Genomic DNA, 8,612 nt, shown 5'->3' on the forward strand with positions numbered 1-8,612 from the left:
CATCTTCATCTCTCTCCCCGGGTGGGCGGTTCACGTTCACATTTTCGAATCGCTCCATACTCATGGAGCACAGCATATGTCCGCACCTCTTGAGCGGCATAGAGGTTGGTGACCCGGGATCCGCACCGTGCGAGTCGGAATAGGCAACCCGACGACACGCCCGAAGTGCGGTACAGCACAGCAAGGTGAAGGCGAAGGCGGCGGCTGGCCCCCGACAAAGGAGTTATATAGGAAAGTGAGGGACGGAGGGGGTGGGGGGCTAATGAAAACGCCACGGTCTTTATTATATGGCAACACTGCATGTGCACTTCAAATGACTTTGTCGTAGTACGTACAGATAACCATATGAGTGTTCCTTTTCTCGTGGCAGGACGACGAAAATAAGTGACAATTCCAAAGTAATGGAAAACTTGTCAGCCTTTTCCGCTTTTTATTATTTTTTTACCTCTCCGACAAAATTATGAAAACTTTCTTACGGTGGGCCCGAGCGACCGGTCCAAGAAGAAAACAATGCTGGGCTCGACCGTGGAGTGGCTTGGCGGGACCCATAGGCCCTTGCTGTATGGTGGACGCCGTGGACGCTGCGGACGCCTCGACGCGGCTTGACACGCGCTGAGGCCGGCTGGGGTCCCGAGCAGCGCATCGATACTGTCACATCGCCGTCATCTCAACGGTTATTATAGTTTCTCGCTGGCCGTAACTCGTGACGAGTCGCGCGTCGAGTGTGCGCGCGCGCGCGCGCGCGTGTGTGTGTGTGTGTGTGTGTGTGTGTGTGGAAAAGGGGGGGGGGTCTCAGAGATGCTGTCGGGCATCTTTCGCTTTATGGTACTGCATACGCCGGAACACTGCGTCTTTCTATTTTACAATCCACCTCAACCTCGGCATGCTCGCACTCTATATGAGGAATTCGGCGCAACATTACAACAGTCATTTTTGCGCGGCGCAAAGAGCAAGAGCAAGTAGACAGCATGAATAATTCAGTATTTTAGAGCGGAATGAAGACCTCCTCCGCGTGATGACTTTTCCCTCGGCTCTGTCAGGATGAAATAAGGCCGCAGGTGCTGACAAAACAAACGGATATCTCTTTTAATTTAAGGGCACCACGCGAATGCTCGGGCCCGGCGTGCGTTTACATTGCTAATGACATAAAACTTGGGGGCGAGTTGCGCCGCCTCTGGCCACGCGGGGCGTGGCGGGGCGTGGCGGGGCGTGGCGGGGAGGTGGGAACCACGCCGGGTACGGGGCGGCGGCGAGTGGCGAAGCCGGCCCGGGGGACAACAAAGTTTATACTCGGACATCAAACAGGCACAATAAAGCTCAAAATGAACGAACTTTGAGTCACCTAAACTCATGAGGACGGGTAGGTGACGCCGTCGTGGAGCCGACAGAGCGCTTCGCCTCTCGCACCAATCCAACCGGCTGGCCGAGCTGCTGGCTGCTGTACGGACGGGGGCCTCGGAGGAACCCAGAGGGACTGCCCACAAACAGCGTTCAGGATTACCTGAGGCTCTAGCCCCCACTGTGCCGTGTCAATTGCGGACGATCCGCAAGACCCGGTTAAGCCCTTAACTCTGTGCACGGCAATAATCGTCGACGGAAGCCTGCGAGCGCGAGCACGCTGGAGTCCAGTCCACGACAAGATAGAGGACATGCCGTCGCGCCAGAGAAACAAATCGGGCCTGATCGCTCTGCTGCTACTAATTCATGCATTCTTTTCGTTATCAATTCTGATCGAGCCCACCGCGCGCGGGATTCCTATACTTCCAGTGAAGAATCTGTCCTCGTCGGGAACACGCTCGCGCTCCGTCCGCGACATTTTCACTCCACCGGCCCGGGCGGGGCGGGGCGGGGCGTCCTATTAATTGCTTTCAATTAAGGCCTAAGCTCCGATCCCGTGGTAAACGATGCCATTACCCCTGTGTGGCGCGGGGCGTGGCGCGAGGCGGGGCGGGGCGAGGAGGGGCGTCTCGGGACGAAACGCGACCCTTATCGACCAATAATGACCAGCTGAAAAATGGAAATCGCTCGCGGACACCGGCACTCACACAGCCGGGCACTCATAAATACTCGAGCACACGGGCTGAGCCGGCTCCATCTGCAGGCCTGTACGTTGGGTTGCCTACACGACAGGCGCCCCGCAGCCCCCCGCGCTCACGGCAGAGCGTTCCTCCCAATCCCACAAGTGGCCATTGACCCAACTATACTGCCCCAGCGCCCCCGCGCTAACCTATCACCCGGTACCCACAGCCCCCCCCCCCCCAACCTCCAGCCCTAACCCCATCCCCTTCGTCCTCGATCAAACCCACCCTGAATTATTGAGCAACAAATGATGATCCGGTGAGGCCGTTTCCTCGACGGATTGCACATTGTGGGGGAGAGCGAGCCCGCACCGCGCCCTGCGAGTGGGAGGGAGGGGGTGCGTCCCATCCTGGCGCACCCCCAGTCGCACCCCCTCCTCCGTTCTGAGGCGCAGGCTCCATCCCAAGGTCCCCCACTTGGAGGAATTAAACTCTGGACGTGTCCCGTTCTGTTCATTCAATAGTCATGGGGTGTTTTTCCACTCGATCGAGACAACTCGCTGACGTAGGCGAGGCGCCCCCGCGCCGCCCTCTGCAGGCTGCACCCTCTCATTCTCACATTCGTCAGGGAGGCAAAGGGCGCCGCCCCGCGCCCCGAGTCCATAAGCATAAAAATATAATAAAGAGGATCCCTCGACTCGGTTGCTCCTATCCGATCGAATAAGACGCCCAATATTTCTCCACTTGTGAACAAATCATGCGTGGCGCCGATCGGCTGTGAGGCGTGCGCGGCGCATTCCGCGAGCAAAAAAAATAAAAAAAAAATAATAATTCTCGTTCAGATTCCTCCTCGATCAGCTGCGATGAATGCAGAGGCCTCGCGAGAAATGTAATCCGAAGATGACTCTGCCCCGCCCTAGCGTTCCTGACTCGATTGCCTGCCACATTGCCCCCAGCTGCCTGATGCATCCGTGTTTTTCGTGTATTTGCCGTCCGTTGGCCATTTCAGTGCAGCCCGTTGCATCCCCGTTTGCTGCATGCTGCATTGCCTGCCTCCCCATCGCCCATTCCATCCCTGCCCCGTCGCATCCCCGTTTGCTGCATTGCCTCCGCGCTGCTTCGCGCTGCCCATTGTTGCCTCGACAGTTGCGCTGCCGGGGGTGGGCCTGGGCCTCGGTGTGGGCGGATGGGTGTGGCGCTCCGCTGCAACGCTAAGTGCGCGCGCGTGATCGTTTCGACGGATCATTTTTCATCCGTTATCGCCACGTCCGATGACGATCGAGCGGGGCCGCCTCCGAAAGCGGACATGGTCTCATCCGAATTTCATCCGCGGCCGCTGCAGCGGGCCGTGGTGCAGGGGAGGGAGGGAGGAGGCCCCCGCGTGTGGTTCCGGGGCCGTTCGTTCCGGACGCGGCCCCGTGACGGGGCGGGTCGGTCGGTCGGTCGGTCCCGGGATGCAGCCATTCCGATATGCGACATGCGATACGCGTGACTCACCGGGACCCACCCCGTCAGTGGTGCAGCCCAGAGGCAGCGCGCGCGCCCGCGCCCGGGGAGGCAGCAGCAGCAGCAGCAACCATTTGCATGGCATTGCAATTCGGGGAACCGTAAACAAGAGGCACGCAGTTTTGCAACATTTCACGAAGCGCATTCATACCATTCCGAATAACCCGGCCGCGTGACATCTTTCTTTTATGGCTTTTAGTTTTGCTGGGACGAGGACGGGTGCGGCGATGGTAAGGTTGCTGCTGCGCGGCCGCAGCCGCATGCGAGGGTTGATTGTGGTTATCTTCGGCTGCCTCGGGTCCTAATGGACCTCGGCGTCACCGTCGCCCGCCTGTCGGACCCACTCACTCACTCCCCACTCACTCGCTGTACTGCCGCCGACGCCGACCCAACGCGCTGCTATTTGTGTCTCCAGTCCGGAGCTCGGGAGTCAGTCGTCCGCGGGGGCAGCTTTCCCCCCAGGGATGGGCCGGGGCCGGGACACGGGGGGACGCCAGCTACATTCAATTAAGAACACACGAGCCCTCACCCGCACCCGCCGCAGCGTGGCTCGCAGGGCGCGAGAACACGGAGCGTGGAGGGTGGTCCGAGGTGGGAAGGCGGCCCCCCGGCGACCCCCGTTTCTGATTTGGTTTTATTTCAAAATAAATCTAGGAATAGTGCTCAAGCAGCATAAGTCCCGGCGAGGAGCGGTGTGAAGGTCTCAAATTGAGCAGGCTGAATTGAGAAAACATGTCTATCGTCGTGATTTTAGGCGCTATCCGGCGCTCCCTACCTTTACGCCGGCGAGAGCGCGCGAGTCCTTGATTGAACGCAGCTTTTACTCGACATCGTGCGCTGAACTTTCCATAGTCGGGTATGAGAACAATAGCCGTGGCCCGGCCGGCCGGGCAGGAGCAGCGGCCACGCCCCGCGCCATTTCTTCTTAACAGTTCGAAGAAGCGTCGTAAAGCAAAGAGGCCGTCGTTGCCGGCTGCAAGTGACCGAAATTACATCCTTTTATAAAGTGTCATTTAATTTTCGAAATGAGCGGTGCGGTCGCCGGTAGCCGCTGGCAGCACAGAGGCCTCCCCGCTCCCTGAGGATCCTCATTTAGTGGTGCTTCCCGGAACGCAGCACAACAAACGGGTGATTGGTGCGTTTCGAGTGTCATTTTCATCCCGAGCGCAGCCGCAGGGGAGAGTTCGTGGAGACCGAGGGACCGAAGCCACCACTTTGGTGCGCGTTGCCCGGGCGCTGCCTGCCCCCGTGCGACGCGCGGCCGACGCGCAGGTGTCGGGCGAGGGCGCGGGGGGCGGGGCCTCCGGGCGGCGCGCCGGCGCGCGGTGGGGGGAAGGACCAGCCACTCGCCGGCCCCGAGCAGCTCCCATGCTACCCGCAATATAACGAAATGCCAGCAGCAGCTCCTTGAAAAAGTCGTCCAGGTGGGGGGCCTACGCCTATACGGCCGCCGGGGGTACACCACCTGCGTGTGAACCGACTCTCCGCCGGCCCCTCTTCCCCCCTCCCCAGTCAGTCTCGGTTTTAATGTGTGATCTGCGTGCTCGGCCGCCCCCCTCCGCGCCCTGAAGCCCGCGTCGCCCGCCGCTCCGCTCTTCGAACACACATGTCCTCCCGCCCCTTATCAGATGCGGGGCGGCCGCGTCTTCCCTCTCGCTCGCTCTCCCGGGCGGCGCCCGCCCTGCGGGAGAGACGGGTCGGGTCCGCAGCAGCGGAAGGGAAGGCAGGGTCATTAGCGCCGGTATCATTTCACTGCGCGGCCGGCGCGGCCCCGGCCCGGCCCGCCCGATAATAAAAAGCTTAATTCCCGACATTCTTCTGCTTGTCTTGTTGTTATGCGCCGCGCCGCGCCACGCCGCGCGGGGCGAGTCCGCGGGCTGCGATGCAGTTTATGTAAAACACTGGAGGAACAAGCACTATCAGAGGGAAGCAAGCCCAACTACTGCGGGACATGAGGGAGGCCGGGATGAATTTGTATTTCGGCCGGAATGGGCAGTTCCGACGAATCCCAGAAACGACACGAACACAAGAGCGCTCGTCCAAATACCACTGTAAAACATGTGGTACCATCAGGTGATCGACTTTTAATGTGGCCATTAACACGATTGTTTAGATACAACAAAGTTGCTTCAGTTAAAAGCAAGTATTTCTCATACTGATGCGCGATAACGTGGTCCGTCGCAGACTCAACCTCCCGGCCCCGGCCTTTCATTGCTTCAATCTGCGATCCGAACGTAATAACACGAAAGAATAAACATAAAGACGTACTTTCGAAAAGTCGACCGAGAAAGAGGGTGGAAGCAAGGTGGGTGGAAGTCAATTCCACGTCGTCGACGTGACGTCATAGAGGGACCATTCCGTTTCGCCAGTCTTGCGGGTCTGTTCAGTTGCGCACCGCTCCGGCCCCGTTCACCGTTGATGTTGCGATTGGCCCGAGCAGCTCGCAAGCAGGCGGGTCGGCTTTGAAGTGACAGCAAAATGTGCGGGTATCTGGTTGACGCGCAGGCTGCGCAGGCAACACCAGGCCGTGCCCGTAGTATCTGATGCGCCGGGCTGTCGCGCAGTCCTGTCGGGATGGACCGCGCGGTACTAATGACCAGCCACAGCGGCCTGCTGCCGGTGCGCGCTGGACCCGCGCATGCCAGCGCAGCTGAGCGCAGCGCGGGTGAGCCGTGAGGCTCTCCGTGAGGCTCGCCGTGAACCGGGCAGTGACGAGTTTCTCATACCCCGCGGTCGTTTATATGTAGCGCCCACCAATTTAAATCAGGGGACACAAACGCTGATCGGAGCGATATATATTCTGGTCCCTGATCCTCTGCCCTCACGGATTTTTTTGTTTGTTTTACTTTTCTGTATGTTGGAGAGGAGGCCGTTCGTATACGACTATTTTTTTTCGGTCTGCCGCCTGCCACCGTCGCCCGCCTGGCAGAAACAGAAAACTCTGCCCTCGAGAGAGGCCCTTCTCAATTTGGAGCTTTTGGACGTCCCCCGAGCCTTAGTGGTTTCGACAAAACAATTCGTACGGAAGGAAGGGGTTCGGCCAGCGCAGGGCTCCCCTTTGGTCTGGATGTGTCGCTGGCGCGGCGGGGGCGCGGCGGGGCTCGCCGGGGCTCGGCGTGGCGGGACGAGGTGGGGCGCGGTGGGGTACGGTGGGACTGACATTGGCGCCGTGCCAGCCCGTCCGCCGCTGGATTCCCTCGGAAAGGGTCTCACATTGTTAAATTTCCCGCTTCCCGGGGCTTTGAACAAATGAGCGTGCCTTGGCCACGTATATCTTGATGAGCGTCCAGCTGTCCTCGGGGCGGAGAAGGGGGCGGGGGATGGGGAGGAAATGCGTAGAACGAAATGGGGCGCTTGGCGCCACAACAACAATCCGTGAAAGTACGGCCCGAAATACCCCGCCTACACTGCTGTGGTGTGTAGTTCTCGACTAGTGTCGCATCGTCAGGTTAGAAATAACAGGTGACTAAGGCCCCCTGGTAGACTCCCGTAGAGCTATGTCTGCATCGCATCCAGTCAGAAGGGCGGGCTGGTTTTCCTAATCGTCCATAGCAGCTTAGGAACGCCTTACAGCCAGAACGATAGGCAACCCACCCACACGGATGCGTTCGGTGCAGTATCTACGAAAGCGGACAGGGGTTTTTCAGCCCCGTGACGCTTATGTTGCTATTCCTGTGTTGACAATCATACGGGGGGGGGGGGGGCTATGTCCCCTTGTCTCTCTTCTTCTCACCTTCGTCTGGTGGGATACACATACACCGGTGTCATTCCCACCCGATTATCAACACTGACCTCTATTTCTCTTTTTTTTTCTTCGCTGGTGGCCATCAGACCTGATTCCGGATTTCTGGTGTACACATTTCACTCGTTTTTGTCGTGGCCCGTTTCAGTCGTTTTGACGGAGCCGTTGAAGGGCGTCCGCCGGGAGAGTCGCCGATAAGGATCCGGGGGGCTTCCGTGCTGCGGGGCGCGGGGCTGCGGGGGCCTGGACGGGATCCTCGCTGGGGGAGGTCCGGGGAGGTCCCGGCGGCCACCTAACGACCACACGTACGGGGATGGCCGGCAGCGCGGGGCTCAGCCCGGAGAGCCGGACCCGCCAACCCTAATTATCAAGTGGTGTGGACCACCGAAAACAGCCAGGACAGTAACGACATCATTAAGGGGATGCCTAGCATGGCCGCGGAGTGGCCGGTGGTCGTCATATCATGACATCGACACTCAATTACGGCGCGAGCAACACGCACACACACACACATACGCGCGCGCGCACACACACACATGCAGACACATGCACAGATCCCTCGCACACTTTTTTTTCGAGAAGTCCCGGCTTGATTTTCGGTGGTAACGACGACAGACATAATGATTCTTTGGACGTACCTACAACCACCCAGATCCACGCTTTAGATAAGCGACCAACAACGCAAGAAACGGGGAAATATACATAGGCAACCGCCTAATTTTCGAGACGAAATCATAGCGGGCAGCGGCCGTTATTTTGTACCTGAGTGGTGGGCCGTGGTTGACTACATGCCTTTATTTCCAGTACAAGACTATCGGAACACGGCTTTTCTCCTCCCCCCCTTCCGCGTTTACTTATAATTTGTCTCCTGGACCAGTCTTGAGACCTCCGCGGTAGCCGGACTTCATCAGCTAACGTTTTACCTCTTATGGAAATGAATCTCCCTAAATAAGTCCGCTTTTGGTTGCTTCGATTAATCTTTGATCACTGCGTTATTCGTAAGAAGCTCTCTCCCCCGTCCGCGCAGAGACACACCACTTCCGTCCCTCAATAATCTCCATTCCTCGCAGGCCTGGGCCCCGCAGAATTACCACCAGCACACACGTGACGTGTGGGCACGGCGAGAATGACTCACGCCCGACAACTCGACGGACACTCATTACAATCGATCCCCATCTTTCGAGATGTGGCCCGGCCGATTAACTGGAACACACCCCGGCCCGTCCGCGGCGGGGCGGAGGGGCGAGCAGTAGGGCCGCCATCCCATCCGTCCGCCCCTCCCACCTGGCTCTCGCCTGTCACCGCCGCGCGCTGCATCTGTCGGCAGCGGGCAGCAGGAGCCCCCC

Source organism: Frankliniella occidentalis, unplaced genomic scaffold (genome assembly GCF_000697945.3).
Source record: "Frankliniella occidentalis isolate FOCC.00 unplaced genomic scaffold, Focc_3.1 Scaffold17, whole genome shotgun sequence".
Classification (NCBI taxonomy): domain Eukaryota; kingdom Metazoa; phylum Arthropoda; class Insecta; order Thysanoptera; family Thripidae; genus Frankliniella; species Frankliniella occidentalis.